The 19,466-nt window shown below is 40.6% G+C and overlaps 3 non-coding genes across 3 annotated transcripts; all 3 read right to left on the reverse strand.

The window, feature by feature from the left end:
* Positions 1-11,681: 11,681 nt before the first annotated feature.
* trnar-ucu (transfer RNA arginine (anticodon UCU)) lies at positions 11,682-11,771 on the reverse strand. The gene is given in 2 exon segments: positions 11,682-11,717; positions 11,735-11,771. It is a non-coding gene; the product is annotated as a tRNA-Arg (tRNA).
* Positions 11,772-13,478: 1,707 nt separating this feature from the next.
* Positions 13,479-13,568, reverse strand: trnar-ucu (transfer RNA arginine (anticodon UCU)). The gene is given in 2 exon segments: positions 13,479-13,514; positions 13,532-13,568. It is a non-coding gene; the product is annotated as a tRNA-Arg (tRNA).
* Positions 13,569-13,804: 236 nt separating this feature from the next.
* On the reverse strand, positions 13,805-13,878 carry trnat-agu (transfer RNA threonine (anticodon AGU)). Its single transcript has one exon. It is a non-coding gene; the product is annotated as a tRNA-Thr (tRNA).
* Between the last annotated feature and the right edge of the window lie 5,588 nt (positions 13,879-19,466).

Consider the following 19,466-nt stretch of genomic DNA (forward strand, 5'->3'; position numbering starts at 1 on the left):
ACAGACTAGCTTTCATCGAGCGAACCATCATCACCATCTCAGTGTATGTTCAACAGGGTAAAGTTAGTTAAGGGTCTTGGATTGGAATTAGGTTTATGAGTAGTGTTATGCTTTATTTTATAGGTGTTTGAGGTGTAGGATAAGTGAGACTCATGCACTACATGGACAGATGTATTGGGACACCTGCTCATTCATTCTTGATGCTGTTTTATTGGATTGACTGTCTCTAGTGTCTAGGGAAGGCTGGAGACAGCTTACTAGATTTTGGAGCATTGCTGTGAGGATTTGATTGGATAAAGGATAAAGGATAAAGGTGCACGTATTCGTCACTGTACAGTGTGGACTGTACAGCGAAATGTGTCCTCCGCATTTAACCCATCTGGTAGTGAACACACACTCACACACACACACGTGTTAGGGGCAGTGAGTACACACACACACCCAGAGCGGTGGGCAGCCAACTCCAGCGCCCGGGGAGCAGAGAGGGTAAAGGGCCTTGCTCAAGGGCCCAACAGTGGCAGCTTGCCGAGCCCGGGAATCGAACCCACAACCCTGTTATCGATATCCCGGCGCTCTAACCGCTGAGCCACCACTGCATTCAGCAAGAAGAGCATTGGTAAGGTCAGGATGTTAAATAATCACCACCCCAACTTATTCCAAAAATATTGGATGAAACACCATTAATCACTCCAGAGAATGTGTTTGAGCTGTGGCGCAGTGGAACATTCCACAGTTCCACTGTGCCACAGCTCAATACTGGGGGGCTTTATACCCCTCTGCCCCACGACTGGCATTAGGCAGCATGGTGCCAATAGATGAATGCTCCAGAGAGTCCTATTCTGTTGGCACTACTTCTCTACAAAGACTAAAGTGTGTGCATTTGCATATATGTGCAATGGGTGCAATTTAAAGTAGCTGAATGCATTTATTAGAAGGGGTGTCCACAAACATTTGGGCATATAGTGTGGGTTAAGTGAAAGGGTTTGCAAGTAGTTTTAGACAACGCAAATTTTACAAATATTTTTACAGTAAAATGTTACAATATCTGCAGTTTATTGAACAATTCTTCATGCAGCTCATGATTAAACATGAGAGAAACATGAGAGCGTCTGGCTATCGATAACAGGGTTGTGGGTTCAATTCCTGGGCTTGGCAAGCTGCCAATGTTGGGCCCTTGAGCAAGGCCCTTTAACCTCTCTGCTCCCTGGGTCGCTGGAGTTGGCTGCCCACCGCTCGGGGTGTGTGTGTACTCCCTGCCCCTAGATCACTAGTGTGTGTGTGTTCACTACCACAGATCGGTTAAATGCGGAGGACACATTTCGCTGTGCAGTGACAAATACATGCACCTTTACCTTTTTCTTTTTTGGTAGGTCTGAAAGTAGGTTAGTTTTAAACAACTGAAAAGGAGAAATTTGAAAAAGATCTTTTTACAATAAAATTTAACAATATCTGCATTTCATTGTACAATTCTTCATGCAGCTCATGATTAAACATCTGTTCTGAGAGAAAAAGTACATTTATTTACAAGAGAAGTGATCATTAAAGTGCAGTGGTTGAATGTTCTTCACCTCATCTACAGAGGAGCTTTACTACCTCTGATCTGAAGGAGGAGTCTATTAAATGAGGGAGGATCATGGTTGAAGGGGTTCTAGGTTGTGCTGGTGTGTGATTTACCTGCTGAGGAGTACTTACAGACTTGGAGATGCAGCTGTAAGTGTGGACCAGCCTGGAGCTCAACACCTGTATTGAGATCTCTGGAGCTTTGGCCTTAGAAAGTCTACTTTTTAGCTGCAAGTACTTCAGCCGTCTAGTAGGTACTAGTTTCCTCCTGAGGCCGTACTGACCTGCAGAGGAACGATTCCTCAAATCCTGAAACTAAAATATGTATATTTAATAATTACACACAGTAACAATAATTAGTCTAATTTAATAAAAATACACCTCAGAAGATAAATGTACCATTTCTGTAGGAAATAAATCTTGCTGTTGTTAAAACAACCCTTGAGGAGCAGATCTGTGATACTCATCACACTGGTTCCTACAACAGCTTGCACTGCTAATGACAGAAAGAACAGAAAAACCAGAGGAAGCTGAAGGTGTGGAAGGCGATGCCAAGGCCCAGCTCATTTGTGTGACTACTTGATTTCAGATCCCCTGAGGTGGTGTACTGAAGCTAAATTACACACATTCAGTCACTGTCCAATTACTTGTGACCCTGATTGTATTTAAATCAGCCCAACATTTTAAGCTCTAATGTTTATCTAATGTTGGTCTTGTCCATGGTTAGGTTTGGAGTCTGACTGTTTGAGGCTGTGGACAGGTGTCTTTTATACAGATAACAAGGTCAAACAGGTGGCATTAATACAGGTAACAGGTGGAGGACAGAATAGCTTCCTAAAGAAGAAGTTACAGGCCTGTGAGAGCCAGAAATCTTGCTTGTTTGTGGGTGACCAAATACTTATTTTCCAACATAATTTACAAATAAATTCTTTAAAAATTCTACCATCTGATTTCCTGGATTTGTTTTCCTCATTGTCCTCCCTTGTCTTTCATAGTTTCACACACCTCTTATTGTTCTAAGTAGGAGAACTTGCACAATCAGTGGCTGACTAAATACTTTTTTTTGTCTCACTATAAATGATTATTAAATACAACAAATGAAAATCAAAATAAATGAACTAAAATAAAGAATGACGTTCACCTGTTAATGTTATTGTCATGGCGTGTACGGCCAGACCTGAAGGGATGAACACTCGCAGAAATGGAAATCGAAGCAAGATACTTTATTAACCAAATACAAAACAATGGGATCCAAAAAGCAAAGTGCAGCAACATGGGCAAAACCATGAACAGAACCAAAACGCAACAAGTCAGATGGCAAACAAAACAAACCTGGGACTGGGAGGAGCAGGGAGCTAAACGAGAGTGAAACGAGGGGGAAAACTAAAGGGGTATAAACACAAAGCCACAAACCTCGCTTGGGCAGAGAGGGGAGATACTAAGGACAGAGCCGAGCTCTGTGTACAAACAAAGGTAGCGGGGGAACCAGCTGCCAGACCAGAAAGCAAGGCCGACCTAACCTGAACCTGTAGAGTACTGCCTAGAACTTGGTTCACCATGGAACCTGAGCAGGAAGCGAACGTACCTGGCTTGCCTCCGAGTCGGACAGAGAATCTCTCCTAAACATGGGCCGCAAAACTAGAGCTGACCTGAACACGGCGGTAACGTGTGAGGAATCCCAGAGCATCACAGGGATTCCAGTAGAGTCAATTCACGGCAGTGAACAAAGGGAACTACGCTCCTTTAGTACTCCCAGTCCCAGGTGAAACACATGAACAATGAATCAACACAAATGAACAGAAACGAACAGGAAGTCCTTATTATTATTACTATTATTATTTAATATCTTTTAATTATAATAATATTATTTTTGAACATCCAGTGAACAGTTTAAACTCACCTGGCATATCGAGAATCTCTACACCCAACTGAATGACGTGTGGAAGAAACGCCATCTAGCGATCATTATATGTCAGTAACAGCTTCCTTGTATAAATATAAAGTGGTATGAGGAGTTTAATTGAACCCTACGCCACTGTTTCCTTAAACTAGAAGCTGAGTGAATATTTACTGCTGGAAGGTCTAATTTACACTGGAGAGTGATATCATTTTTCTTTATGCTTTAAAAATTAAATTCTTTAGAAATTTTTATTCAGTTTTTATTACACACTGTGCTGTAATGGCTCCCGCAAGCTTAAGACTCTCCACAGGGGGCGCCATTAGTGCACAACTAGCTCTGTTTGAGTCGATTCTGCGCATGCGTGGACCAATTATTTTTACAGTTTTCATGTGTTTTTCATGATAATTCTGTTTTTCTCGTTGCTTCATGCAATCTCTGCTTACCGTTAATATTTGCTAGAGTGAAAAAGTGTAAACTGTGATTAAAAAAATAAAAGTAATAAAAAACGATTTCTTATCACCTCTGTTACCTCATAATTATTACTCTCATATAGTCACTAACACTATATCTCTCATATACGTCTGCTGGGAGCATTCTCTGATATGATGCTTTTAGCCTGTAGAAATATCCCACCTACTGGTTCATTTAGGCACATTTACCTTCATAAAGAAACACATGGCTGCACAACTCGACCGGACCGCCATAGTCTGCATAGCAATTATTAATATACCACTGATATAATTCTCATTCTTATTAACAACCGATAAAGATAATAAAATAAACTTTATTTTACCTAAAAATGTCTCTCTCTTTTTTCTTTTTTTACACACTTTCACACACTCTGGAAAGTGGGCGTCAGAGTGACTGCATTCAACCCATATTTACTTCCTAATCAATGCTAAACGAGTCTGTGTGTGTCTGTTGGGATTGTTGGGCCCTCATCTGTTTAGACGCATGCTATCCTAATTGCTGCTGCCCTAACATTGCATTTAAAGCACTCCCATTTGTTCAGAGGTGAAATTTCCAGTAGTGAAATATCTTCAATTAAGTAAAAGGTTACTATTAAATTTCCAAATTGAATTCAAAGGTGATTTACATTTGTTCCCAAGAGAGGAACAAGGTAACTGAACAGTGATCAGTTAAAGGAGATGCTGAAATTTCACAGCTTAAAATACTATCCGTCACATTGTGAGGGATTAACCAGTAGTGTAGCCTTGAACACTGACCGTTATTGGAAGCATTAAACCAGGTGTACTGTCTGGCATTGGGGTTTCCTGTCCTCCAACAGTCTGTCAGATTAGTATTGGAGACTAAGTTATTGAAAATATAATCAAAAAGATGATGCTGCCCTCTAGAGGGAAGACGGTCAACTGAGCCATCTGGAACTACATTAAAGTCTTCTCCTATAACAACCTGATCTGTCGAGTATTTTACCTTCCATTACTTTATCTTCCTACAAAGGTCTGCTTCAAATATTTGGTTAATCGCAATACTGTTAATCGCATATACACAAACTAAAATGAATTTTGCTCCATCAGTATTCACAACTACCAATGACTAATAACATCTGTATCACATACATGGTCCAATAAATCTACACTATGGTAGCATGCTTTGACAAGTAAGTGAAACTCACCAGAACATGTGATCCATGTACAAACGGTCCGAGTTAGCACAAGAAATATGCGTGGTGACGTCAACAACTAATCGTCTATTAAATACTAATGAACTAATTGGGTCGTCGATTTTTGTAGACTATGTCGATTAGCTGTTGCACCCCTACAGCAGATATTCTGTCTGGTTTGTTCTGTAAAGTAATGAAATAAAAACAGTAATATTACTAATATTAGAATCTAAACAGTTGGTAATTATGTGGAATATTATATGGAAATTATATAAACATCAGGGAAAATATGTAAAATTGGTATATTTGGAATTGTACAATAATATATGTTGTTTATATCCTGTAATATAACCTTATTTTCTACTACAGACTCACTCACTATAAGAGCTTATATGTAAATATGTTTATTTGGAACAGATCGTGCATAATAGTGTAAAATAGTGTATATGTTTATATATTCTGTATTTGAATGTGAATATTGTATACTTGGTCACTATAAAAGATTTTTAAATATAAATATAAAAGACTATAAAAGATTTTAGGGAAGCACTCATTTGTTAGCCTGATAATGTCTCTGTCTGTCTGTCTCTCAGTAAAGGCTGAAGAGGCCATGGACCAGCACAGAGGTCCCTCCACCAGTGGAGCTTGTCTCGGACTGAGTCAGAAATAGTGGGTGGACTAACGGAAGTCTAAATCAAGTGTGATTCAGAACCTGATTTCTGAACATCTTCAGTTGAGTCATGTATGAATGCTGCTGATCTGTTTCTTAAACTGGTTGTTTTTGGAACTAAATCTACATCCACAGAGGAGCTTTACTACCTCTGATCTAAAGGAGAAGTGTATTCAATGAGGGAGGAGCATAGTAATGAGGCCGCCCTGACCTGCAGACAAACGATTTCTCAAACCCTGAAACTAAAATATGAATATTTAATCATTATGTACATTTAAAAATATTTATCTAAATTTCATAAAAATATACCTCAGAAGATAAATGTACCATTTCTGTAGGAGATGTTCCCAAATAAATCTTGCTGTTGGTAAAACAACCATTGAGGAGCAGATTGTGGTACTCATCATCCATAAGGAGCTGAAGGTCTGGACAGCGATGCCAAGGTTCCTATTTTCCTGTTATTTAAACAATTATTTTTTAAACCAGATATGAACCAATTATGGTTACCTGGTGGATTTGATTGCATTCTGCGACAACAGCTTTAGTGAGGTCAGTATATTGGTTGATCACCCCACCTAATCATCCCCAACTCTCCAACCCATCTCTAAAATTTTGTATGGAGCACCATCCATCATTTCAGAAAACACAGTTCCACTGCTCCACAGCTCAATCTAACCTACAGGGGCTAGACAAGCTGTGTGTGTGTGCATTTGCACATCTGTGTCAGCAATGGGTGCAACATAAAGTAGCTGAAAGCATTGTTTAGAAAGGTTGTCCACAAATATTTGGACTTATTGTGTAAGTTAAGTGAAACGCTTGGTAGGTTTGAAAGTAGGTTACTCTCAGACAACCCTGAAAAAAGTGCAGTGGTTGAATGTTCTTCACCTCAGGCATCAGCTCTCCACTGGTGTCCAGTTCAATATGGAGGGTGAAGCTTGTTCCGGTGGCCTCAGTGATACAGACCAGAACTTCCACACTCTGTTGGACAGCGGATCTCCTCCCATAGACACTGCTTGATTTACCAGCCTAGGACCAGAGGACCGGAAAGTGATCCATACTGAGGCCATGGAACAGCAGGGATGTCTCTCCACCAATGAAGCTCGTCTCTGGGACTGAATCAGGAGCAGTGGGTGTTCTGAAGGCAGTCTGAATCAAGAAGCACAACAAGAAGATTCAGAACCTGATTTCTGAACATCTTCAGTTGAGTCATGTACAGGTGCTGGTCATAAAATTAGAATATTTTGAAAAAGATGATTTATTTCAATTCCATTCAAAAAGGTAAACTTGTATATTATATTAATTCATTACACACAGACTGATATATTTCAAGTGTTTATTTATTTTAATTTTGATGGTTATAACTGACAACTAATGAAACCCCAAATTCAATATTTATATATTGAATATTTATATCCACATCAGAAACAACTGAGTTTCCATTTAGTCTAGAAGGACAAGACTTTACTCTATGAGGCCAAAACTTTGTCATAAGCCTAGACTGATGATTCCCAACTCCACTCATTGAAGCAACCCTCCCTGCTTACTTTCCAGCTCTCTTTGCTTTAGCACAGCTGATCCAACTCATCAATGGTTTGAGGAGCAGCTGATCAGTCTGATCAGTTCTGCTAATGGAGAGAGAATGGATTTCTGATCACTGAACGGATGAGCTCAGTTAACTCATTACTGCCAGTGTACAACCTATAGAACAAAGCCCTTATTTAATGAACAGGGACATGTCCAGGACTTCTCAGTAATGATCCTCTATAGTTTCTATAATTAATAAAAAGAAATCATTATTCACAGGACCCACAGCATACCTTCATCACAAGTACATGTTCAAATCTATACATGCACCACAGTTTAGCCTCACAAAAACAGGTACAGACATCCTGATGAAATTTGAGATCTGGAACTTCTTAGTGTGGCAGACCAAGCTAAGCTGCAGTTGTTCTACAGGATATTATCAGAGTTATTCACTGACATATTTCTCAGGGCAGTCCAAAATGCCTATGAGAGCCGGCTTCTCCTCATTCATGGCTGCTGCTTTGTTCACCTTCAGCAGTTTTTAGGACCAGACCATTAAGTAGTCTGATAAAAGAGCGGAAAAGGTCTGTGCTGATGACTCTTTTTAACCGTGTCCTAATCTGAGGAGACAAGGACAGACATTAAATAATAGCTACATACAGCACACTTGAATAGAATATATACAGTAAATCTGACATTTACATTTACATCTGACTTGTGTGACTGGTTAGCTGTCTCTCAGTGACCAGAGCTGACCATCTCTCGAGGATCTCCTTTTGGGTTCCTTTGTATGTTGTACAAATTCCACATGAGATTAAGATAAGCGAGTGCAGATCATTTAATTCCTGCAGTATTTTCAAGCCTGTCAAGCAGAATGGCATGATCTACGGTGTCAAAGGCAGCACTAAGGTCAAGCAGCACAAGAATAGTAGTGCAGCCTCTATCAAATGAAACGAGGAGGTCATTTGTGGCTCTTAGTAACGCTGTTTCAGTGCTGTGGTTGGGTCTAAATCCAGACTGAAAGACCTTGTAAATGCTACTGTTGTGCACAGCAGCAGAAACACTGCTTTTTCTAGGACCTTGGCTATGAAGGGGAGATTTGAGATTGGTGTATAATTACCAAGCTCATTGGGGTCAAGGTTAGGTTTTTTGAGAACAGGTTTGATAATTGCTGAATTAAGGGATTTAGGTATGTAGCCAATGTTGAGGGAAGAGTTAACTATGGCCAGTACTGATGCCATTCAAGCCGTAGAGAGTACGCATATGGTCATTACACCAAGGCGCTAGCTTTCTCTCCCTAATTTGTTTGATCTTAATTGACACAACATTGTCAAGATTAGAGCGGAGCACAGACAGCAGATCATCTGGTTCATGCTCAAGTTCTATATGATGAGATGGGCTGGAGATGGTTAAATCTGGAAGGTTATTAATGAATACACTAGCTGTAGACATTGTTATGGTACGTTTGCTCATAAAGCGAGGCATCAGGTGGATATCCTGGTTTAAGACTACAAACATGATTAGGTAATGGTCAGAAATGGAGTCAGGCTGAGAAATGCTTACTACATGTTCTGTTTCAATATGCAGGGTCAGAACTAGGTCTAGTGTATGGTTGGACCTATATCTAGGAGTTGGACCTATAACATTTTGAATGAATCCCAAAGCATCTAAGATTGATTTAAACCTAATTCTAAGGGGGTCCTAAGGACTCTTTTCAAAGTGAATACTGAAATCTCAAACAATAAAAGCCTTATCAGTTGTGGTGGAAATCTGTCAGAGAGTGATGAAGCAGACAAGGGAATATGCATTGAGTAGCAAGTTTAATGAATCTGCACGCAGCTCGTGACCACGATACAGACTGCCTCAATGGTATTCAACATACATACTTATAGGAATATCCCCCACCCACCCTCACATGTTGCATACGCATCCTGAAGTCATGACTTACGACACCTGGCACCTCCTAAGAAGGAGTGTATGTAATTAACACTAGTGGTGTGTGACCTCTGGCACACTTTTCTGCCTATTGTTGATAGATTTAAGACACTGTGCCCCTGAGTGTGAGGGTGAGTAAGGGGACAACATGATTAACTGCTCTGTTTCAGCTAATGCTTACCCATATATTTCTTATCTGGCCTCGGCTGGCGCCAGACATAGTATCAGAATGTACTGTACAACTGTGCAGTAGATTATATAGAACAGAACATGATTTACGAATACGAAATATTAAGGGGATACAAGATTAAATGGATACATTATGAATCAGCATGATTACAATATTTTTCATGACACAGTAGAGACAGCTACTTCTGAAAAGAAGTCAGCAATTTCACTAACAAGATCTGTATAAGGTCCAGGAGGACGATAGACTGTAATAAGCAGGAAAGAGAGCTGCTTTTTAGAAGCCGGAGAAAAGCCTGCCACTTTAAGAATAAGCACTTCAAACGATTTAGCTTCATAACCTGAGTTTAGGATTATGCCTAGAACTGAATCATAGATTGTGGCAACGCCGCCACCACGACCACACCTGAGTGGATAACTGCAGTAGTTAAAGCCTGGGGGAGTTGATTCATTCACAGCAATAATTCATTAGGTTTAACCCACGGTTCACAGAGACACAGTGAACTGAGGAGGTTTACAGTTAGAATTTCATTGACAATGACGGCTTTACGTGTTAGAGACCGTACGTTTAACAGCCCAAACTTAACGCAGGAGTTGCTAGTACTCGGACATCACGAAGCGCTGTTGATTCTGATTGGGTTGTTAAAATTGATTTTTGAACGTCTATGATTATCTGCAAGACTAAGCACACACCAAAGCTCTGCATACTGTTAGTCATAGTCTGACGCCAATAAAAAAGGGTTGATTTACTCATTGTAGCAGTTACTGATTAAAGATTACCCAAGGAAAATGCACTGCTGGGATTCAAACCCAGGATCTCCTGTGTACTAGACAGGCACTACAACCAACTAAGCCACTGCGCCCTACCTGAAAGGTAATCTATATCAATACAATATAGCTTCAGACAAATTCAAAAACATTCTCTTGCATACAAACTTCACACAGACAGAAAAAACAACTTCCCTGAATAGGAACCTCTGCATTTTCCAGAAACAAAAAACATCACATGTACATATACATGTACAGAGTAGGAGACCTGGTCACACAGAATGTACACACAAAAGCTTAGCATCTTTTGTTTAGCCTTCAGGTTCCATTTAAACATCTTTTAATGGATCAGCAAACATCATTCTGATTCAGAAAAGGCTAAAATCCAAAATTTCAAACTGCTTCCTCTCACTTTTCACAAATACATGCAGAATCTTCTGCAGCACAAATATGTTCCAATACCCCAACAATAAACAGAATATTTCTGAAAGTTTGAAATTGCTATTAATTAGGTAAAAAGACTAGACCAAATCTTGCAAATAAAAGTACAAAAAGGTAGTAGACAGAGCTATAAAGAAGAGGAAACACTCTCGACTCTGGTGGGACTCAAACCCACAACCTTTGAATTGCTCCAGCTAGTCATTTAGAAGTCCAATGTGCTATCCATTGCATCACAGAGGCCAGTTTATGAAATGGGTTCCTTGGCCAACCTTCCTATAAAATAACAGTAGTGCTGCTAATATTTGAGGCAAATAATGAATTTACTATGCATATGTAAATCTCAGTGGTCTGATGATTATCTGCAGGTCTAAGCAAACACCAATGCTCTGCATACTGTTAGTCATAGTCTGACGTCAATAAAAAAAGGGTTGATTTACTCATTGTAGCAGTTACTAATTAAAGATTACCCAAAGAAAAGGCACCGTTGGGATTCGAACCCAGGATCTCCTGTTTACTAGACAGACGCTATAACCAACTAAGCCACGGCACCCTACATGACTGTTTTTTTATATCAATACAATATAGCTTCAGGCAAACTCAAAAACATTCTCTTGCATACAAACTTCACACAGACAGCAAAAAAAACTTTCCTGATTAGGAACCTCTGCATTTTCCAGAAACAAATAACATCAACTCTGAAAGCTTGTCTCAATTGCTTAAACCTATCATACACATGTACAGAGTACTAGACCTTGTCACGCAGAATGTACACACAAAACTTAGCATCTTTTGTTTACCCTTCAGGTTCCGTTTAAACATCTTTTAATGGATCAGCAAACATCATTCTGATTCAGAAAAGGCTAAAATCCTACATTTCAAACTGCTTCATCTCACTTTTCACAAATACATGCAGAATCTTCTGCAGCACAAATATGTTCCAAGACCCCAACATCAAACAGAATATTTCTGAAAGTTTGAAATTGCTATTAATTAGGTAAAAAGACTAGAGAAAATCTTGCAAATAAAAGTACAAAAAGGTAGTAGACAGAGCTATAAAGAAGAGGAAACACTCCCGACTCTGGTGAGACTCGAACCCACAACCTTTGAATTGCTCCAGCTATTTATCTAGAAGTCCAATGCGCTATCCATTGCGCCACAGAGCCCAGGTGAAGAAACTGGTTCCTTGGCCAACCTTCCTATAAAATAACAGTAGTGCTGCTAATATTTGAGGCAAATAATAAATTTACTATGCATATGTAAATCCCAGTGGTCTGATGATTATCTGCAAGTCTAAGCACACACCAAAGCTCTGCATACTGTTAGTCATAGTCTGACGCCAATAAAAAAAGGGTTGATTTACTCATTGTAGCAGTTACTGATTAAAGATTACCCAAGGAAAAGGCACCGCTGGGATTCCAAGCCAGGATCTCCTGTTTACTAGACAGGCGCTATAACCAACTAAGCCACAGCACCCTACCTGACTGCTTTTCTATATCAACACAATATAGCTTCAGGCAAACTCAAAAACATTCTCTTGCATACAAACTTCACATAGACAGCAAAAACAACTTCCCTGATTAGGAACCTCTGCATTTTCCAGAAACAAATAACATCAACTCTGAAAGCTTGTCACGCAGAATGTACACACAAAACTTAGCATCTTTTGTTTACCCTTCAGGTTCCGTTTAAACATCTTTTAATGGATCAGTAAACATCATTCTGATTCAGAAAAGCCTAAAATCCTACATTTCAAACTGCTTCATCTCACTTTTCACAAATACATGCAGAATCTTCTGCAGCACAAATATGTTCCAATACCCCAACATCAAACAGAATATTTCTGAAAGTTTGAAATTGCTATTAATTAGGTAAAAAGACTAGAGAAAATCTTGCAAATAAAAGTACAAAAAGGTAGTAGACAGAGCTATAAAGAAGAGGAAACACTCTCGACTCTGGGGGGACTCGAACCCACAACCTTTGAACTGCTCCAGCTATTTATCTAGAAGTCCAATGAGCTATCCATTGCTCCACAGAGCCCAGGTGAAGAAACTGGTTCCTTGACCAACCTTCCTATAAAATAACAGTAGTGCTGCTAATATTTGAGGCAAATAATAAATTTACTATGCATATGTAAATCCCAGTGGTCTGATGATTATCTGCAAGTCTAAGCACACACCAAAGCTCTGCATACTGTTAGTCATAGTCTGACGCCAATAAAAAAAGGGTTGATTTACTCATTGTAGCAGATACTGATTAAAGATTACCCAAGGAAAAGGGACCGCTGGGATTCGAACCCAGGATCTCCTGTTTACTAGACAGGCGCTATAACCAACTAAGCCACGGCACCCTACCTGACTGCTTTTCTATATCAACACAATATAGCTTCAGGCAAACTCAAAAACATTCTCTTGCATACAAACTTCACACAGACAGCAAAAACAACTTCCCTGATTAGGAACCTCTGCATTTTCCAGAAACAAATAACATCAACTCTGAAAGCTTGTCTCAATTGCTTAAACCTATCATATACATGTACAGAGTACTAGACCTTGTCACGCAGAATGTACACACAAAACTTAGCATCTTTTGTTTACCCTTCAGGTTCCGTTTAAACATCTTTTAATGGATCAGTCAACATCATTCTGATTCAGAAAAGGCTAAAATCCTACATTTCAAACTGCTTCATCTCACTTTTCACAAATACATGCAGAATCTTCTGCAGCACAAATATGTTCCAAGACCCCAACATCAAACAGAATATTTCTGAAAGTTTGAAATTGCTATTAATTAGGTAAAAAGACTAAAGAAAATCTTGCAAATAAAAGTACAAAAAGGTAGTAGACAGAGCTTTAAAGAAGAGGAAACACTCTCGACTCTGGGGGGACTCGAACCCACAACCTTTGAATTGCTCCAGCTATTTATCTAGAAGTCCAATGCGCTATCCATTGCGCCACAGAGCCCAGGTGAAGAAACGGGTTCCTTGGCCAACCTTCCTATAAAATAACAGTAGTGCTGCTAATATTTGAGGCAAATAATAAATTTACTATGCATATGTAAATCCCAGTGGTCTGATGATTATCTGCAAGTCTAAGCACACACCAAAGCTCTGCATACTGTTAGTCATAGTCTGACGCCAATAAAAAAAGGGTTGATTTACTCATTGTAGCAGTTACTGATTAAAGATTACCCAAGGAAAAGGCACCGCTGGGATTCGAACCCAGGATCTCCTGTTTACTAGACAGGCGCTATAACCAACTAAGCCACGGCGCCCTACATGACTGGTTTTCTATATCAATACAATGTAGCTTCAGGCAAACTCAAAAACATTCTCTTGCATACAAACTTTACACAGACAGCAAAAACAACTTCCCTGATTAGGAACCTCTGCATTTTCCAGAAACAAATAACATCAACTCTGAAAGCTTGTCTCAATTGCTTAAACCTATCATATACATGTACAGAGTACTAGACCTTGTCACGCAGAATGTACACACAAAACTTAGCATCTTTTGTTTACCCTTCAGGTTCTGTTTAAACATCTTTTAATGGATCAGCAAACATCATTCTGATTCAGAAAAGGCTAAAATCCTACATTTCAAACTGCTTCATCTCACTTTTCACAAATACATGCAGAATCTTCTGCAGCACAAATATGTTCCAAGACCCCAACATCAAACAGAATATTTCTGAAAGTTTGAAATTGCTATTAATTAGGTAAAAAGACTAGAGAAAATCTTGCAAATAAAAGTACAAAAAGGTAGTAGACAGAGCTATAAAGAAGAGGAAACACTCTCGACTCTGGTGGGACTTAACCCACAACCTTTGAATTGCTCCAGCTATTTATCTAGAAGTCCAATGCGCTATCCATTGCGCCACAGAGCCCAGGTGAAGAAAGTGGTTCCTTGGCCAACCTTCCTATAAAATAACAGTAGTGCTGCTAATATTTGAGGCAAATAATAAATTTACTATGCATATGTAAATCCCAGTGGTCTGATGATTATCTGCAAGTCTAAGCACACACCAAAGCTCTGCATACTGTTAGTCATAGTCTGACGCCAATAAAAAAAGGGTTGATTTACTCATTGTAGCAGTTACTGATTAAAGATTACCCAAGGAAGAGGCACCGCTGGGATTCGAACCCAGGATCTCCTGTTTACTAGCCAGGCGCTATAACCAACTAAGCCACAGCGTCCTACCTGACTGGTCTTCTATATCAATACAATATAGCTTCAGGCAAACTCAAAAACATTCTCTTGCATACAAACTTCACACAGACAGCAAAAACAACTTCCCTGATTAGGAACCTCTGCATTTTCCAGAAACAAATAACATCAACTCTGAAAGCTTGTCACGCAGAATGTACACACAAAACTTAGCATCTTTTGTTTACCCTTCAGGTTCCGTTTAAACATCTTTTAATGGATCAGTAAACATCATTCTGATTCAGAAAAGCCTAAAATCCTACATTTCAAACTGCTTCATCTCACTTTTCACAAATACATGCAGAATCTTCTGCAGCACAAATATGTTCCAATACCCCAACATCAAACAGAATATTTCTGAAAGTTTGAAATTGCTATTAATTAGGTAAAAAGACTAGAGAAAATCTTGCAAATAAAAGTACAAAAAGGTAGTAGACAGAGCTATAAAGAAGAGGAAACACTCTCGACTCTGGGGGGACTCGAACCCACAACCTTTGAACTGCTCCAGCTATTTATCTAGAAGTCCAATGAGCTATCCATTGCTCCACAGAGCCCAGGTGAAGAAACTGGTTCCTTGACCAACCTTCTTGTAAAATAACAGTAGTGCTGCTAATATTTGAGGCAAATAATAAATTTACTATGCATATGTAAATCCCAGTGGTCTGATGATTATCTGCAAGTCTAAGCACACACCAAAGCTCTGCATACTGTTAGTCATAGTCTGACGCCAATAAAAAAGGGTTGATTTACTCATTGTAGCAGTTACTGATTAAAGATTACACTCTTCCCCTCCTTTCCTCTCTTCTTTCTCTTACCTCAAACAGTCCACTAGTGTTCCCCAGTGTCCTAAATCTGTAACAACGAATTTGTTTAATATATGCATTAAACACATTGCATATGGACACAACATCTTCCCTCTTGAACAAAGAATACCTTCTTGTAACTCAGAAGAACCTGACAGTATTATTAATGTAACAGTAACACTTTAACTAAAACCTGAATGTTGTAAATCACATTTTATGATCATTCCATAACAAAATCTTTAGTCCAGCTAGGTGCATTTCTAATTCTGACAGGTCTGGACTGGCTAACCGAGTCAGAGTTAGTTATTTGGTCAGTCCCTGTATCAGTACAGTCCATTGCCCTATCAGAATCCACATCTGTGCTCAAGTTGGGAAGTACGGACAGATGTGAGGAGTTCCAGGTTCTTCCATCATCCAACAAGTATGTATCCGGTCCTTTCTTTGTCACGATAGTTCTAGGTTTAGAAAACTTCAGTTCTCCTTTCTTCACTTTCCATGGTTTCCTCACCCTCACTTTGTCACCAGGCCGGAAGTTGGAAGACTTGGCATGTCTTTGCTGATCGGTGTACGCTTTCATTTTCTGTTGTTTACTCCCCACTCTTTCTCGCATCGCTTTCTTCTCTGTTAGTGGGGCAGGCATATCGATCACCTGTAGCTTTGTTCTCATTCGCCGGCCATGGAGCAGTTCTGATGGGGATACTCCAGTGGTTGAATGAGGAGTTGCTCTGTAGTCCCTCAGGTACGTTCTCAGGAATGACTTCCAGGGTTCTCCTTGAATGGATGCAGTCTGTAAGCAGTCCTTAACACTTCTGTTGAATCTCTCAACTTCTCCATTAGCTCTTGGGTAGTACACTGAAGATCTCAGGTGTTGTATTCCACTCTCTTTGAGAAAGTCAGCAAACAAGAGAAATTGAGGACCATTGTCACTTATCAGCGTCTTTGGGATTCCTTCTCGAGAGAAAAGGGCAGTCAGGAACTGTATAATAGTAGCTGTGTCAACGCGGTGAGCAAACGCTACTTCAGGCCATTTACTAAAGTAATCTACAAGTGATATGGCAAATCTACAATCAGGAAGAGCTTTCTCAAATGGGCCTATGATGTCTACGGACACCTTTTCCCAAGCAGCAGCTGGTAGGGGAACTGGTTGCAGTGGAGCATCATGGGTGACAGTTGTCTTGTCATTCTGTTGGCAGGTTGAGCAGTTCTTAATGCATATTTCTATCTGAGAGTCCATTTTGGGCCACCAGTACAACTCTCTAAGGCGTTGTTTGGTACGCACAATACCCTGGTGGGTTTCATGGGCTAGCACAATGAGTCTTTTCTGCAATGACTCTGGCACAAGTAATCTGTGAGACCCTCTGACTATGCATTCATTCATGACAGCAAGTTCATGGCGAATTGGAAAGTATGGCTGTATGTTAAGATCGAGTGTAGACTTCCGTGATGGCCAGCCTCTCTGTATCTGTGCACGGAGTTTAGTGAGCACTGGACAGTCATTACATTCTGAACGGAAGTCTTCCTCAGACACAGCACTCAGGTCAGTGAGTATGGCAGCCACTGACTCAATCTCTTCTGCGTATGCAGTGTCAGTTTCAGGCAGTGGGAGTCTCGACAGGCAGTCAGCAACATGGTTCAGGGACCCTGTTCTGTATTCAACGTCGTAGTCAAACTCTAGGAGACGAGCAGACCATCGGGTAATGCGGAGACCAGCACGGTTATTGCCTTTGGTAGTCAGCAGCGTGGTAAGTGCTTGGTGATCAGTGCGTAACAGGAATCTCCTTCCCCACAGCCATGTCCGCCATTTCTCGGCAGCCCAGACGCAAGCTAGCGCTTCCTTCTCGACTATAGAGTATTTCCTCTCTGCCTCAGAAAGACTGCGAGATGCAAAAGCAACAGTCTGCTCTGCCCCGTTACTGTCCATCTGAGTCAAGACTGCACCTACCCCATAGTCTGAGGCATCTGTTGAAACAATGGTTGACTTACTGGGGTCAAACATCACCAGTGCAGTGCTATGCACAATCAACTGCTTGACTTGCTTAAATGCTGCTTGAGCTGTCTTGTTCCAGTGAAATGAACAATCTTTTCAAAGAAGAGCTCTCATGGGCTCAACGACAGTTGCGTAATTTGGCACAAACTTGCTGTACCATGCACTCAGGCCAAGGAAAGAGCGCAAGGTTGCAGGATCGGAAGGGGACGGTGCATTCAGAATAGCAGCAACGTGAGAGTCATCTGGCAGCAGACCCTCTGGTCCAATCTTTTGACCAAGGAAGCTTAGTGTGGTTTGCCGGAGTTGGCATTTGTTAACATTGAGCTTCAGTCCAGCATCGTTGATTTTGCGCAACACCGCACTCAGGTTGGCGTCATGCTCCGCCTCTGACGATCCATATGTAATGACGTCATCAAGGTAGCATTGCACCCCCTTCATGCCACTGAGAATCTGCATCATCATCTTTTGGAAAGCTGCTGGGGCTGAACACAGTCCATATGGGACTCTGCAGTACCGGTACAGTCCTTCATGTGTAATGAAAGCAGTGAGCCCCCTACTCTCTTCATGCAGCGTCAGTTGATGGTAAGCAGATTTCAAATCCAGAGTTGAGAACATCACGGCGCCACGCAGTTCTGACAGAATGTCCTCAATCAGTGGCAATGGATGGCTATCCCTAATCACAGCCTTGTTAAGTTCCCTCAGGTCAACACACATGCGTATGCCACCAGTTCTCTTTTTTGGTGACCACAATTGGAGAGACCCATTCAGACGCATCAATTTTCTCAATTATGCCGTGTTTTTCCAGGTCCTTGAGTTCCTCGGAGACAGCATCGCGAACTGAGAGAGGTAAGTGTCGGAGGTTCTGTCGTACAGGCTTCACATCAGGCCGGAGCTTCACTTTGTGCACGAAGTTTCTCGCACATCCGAACGTGGCAGGTGACCCACCATCATGTTCAAAGTGAGTAGATGGAGCTTTGGCTTGGTGGAGCGTTGCACAGATTTCCGACGCCTGTGTTAGTAACTGTCCTCCTTTAATCTGCAGCTGGAGAGCAGTAACCAGGTCCATGCCCAGTACAGGTGTCCCTGTCTTCACTATGTAAAAGTCAGTAGAGGCAGTACTACCATTGTGAGTAACGTCAGCTCTAAGACATCCTATCACATTCAGTTTTTCCTTAGAATACGTCACAAGCTGCACTTTTGGATTATGCAGTTTAACTGAGCTAAAATTAGCATTGTAAATACTATTAGGCAGTATAGAAACGCCAGATCCTGTATCAACTAGAAATTTTACTTTACATGCAGCAGTAGTATTTGGTAGAGTGATGGTAACAGGGCACATTAGTTTAATTGCATCAACAGTGAAATTATTTTCAACACTTAAAACACACATTTCAGGCACAGTCACTTCATTAACTGGCTTTCGAGAGGACTTGCATACTCTTGAGAAGTGTCCCAATTTTCCACATGACTTGCATTTAGAGTTTGTTGCAGGGCACGACTTGTCATTTGCTTTGTGCTCAGCAGCACCACACCGGTAGCATGACGTAGCACCATCAGTTTTACGAGCAGGTTTTTTTTGGGTTACGTGCCTTCTTTTGCACTTGCACAGCAGCAACGGGCTTTGTATCAGTCACAGAAATCGCTAACAGCTATAGCGGCTTCAGTACGCCTGGCTACATCCAGAGTTTTATCCAGTGTCAAACCTTCTTCCATTAAAAGTCTTTCACGGATGCGGGAACTGTTTGTTTTCTCTACAATTTGATCCCGAAGCATCTCATCCTCCATAGCTCCAAACTGACATTTTTTTACCAGTTCACGCAATGCTGCGACATAGTGATCAATTGACTCACCTACAGCTTGTGCTCT

The sequence above is a fragment of the Salminus brasiliensis genome, chromosome 4 (assembly GCF_030463535.1).
Source record: "Salminus brasiliensis chromosome 4, fSalBra1.hap2, whole genome shotgun sequence".
Taxonomy (NCBI): Eukaryota; Metazoa; Chordata; class Actinopteri; order Characiformes; family Bryconidae; genus Salminus; species Salminus brasiliensis.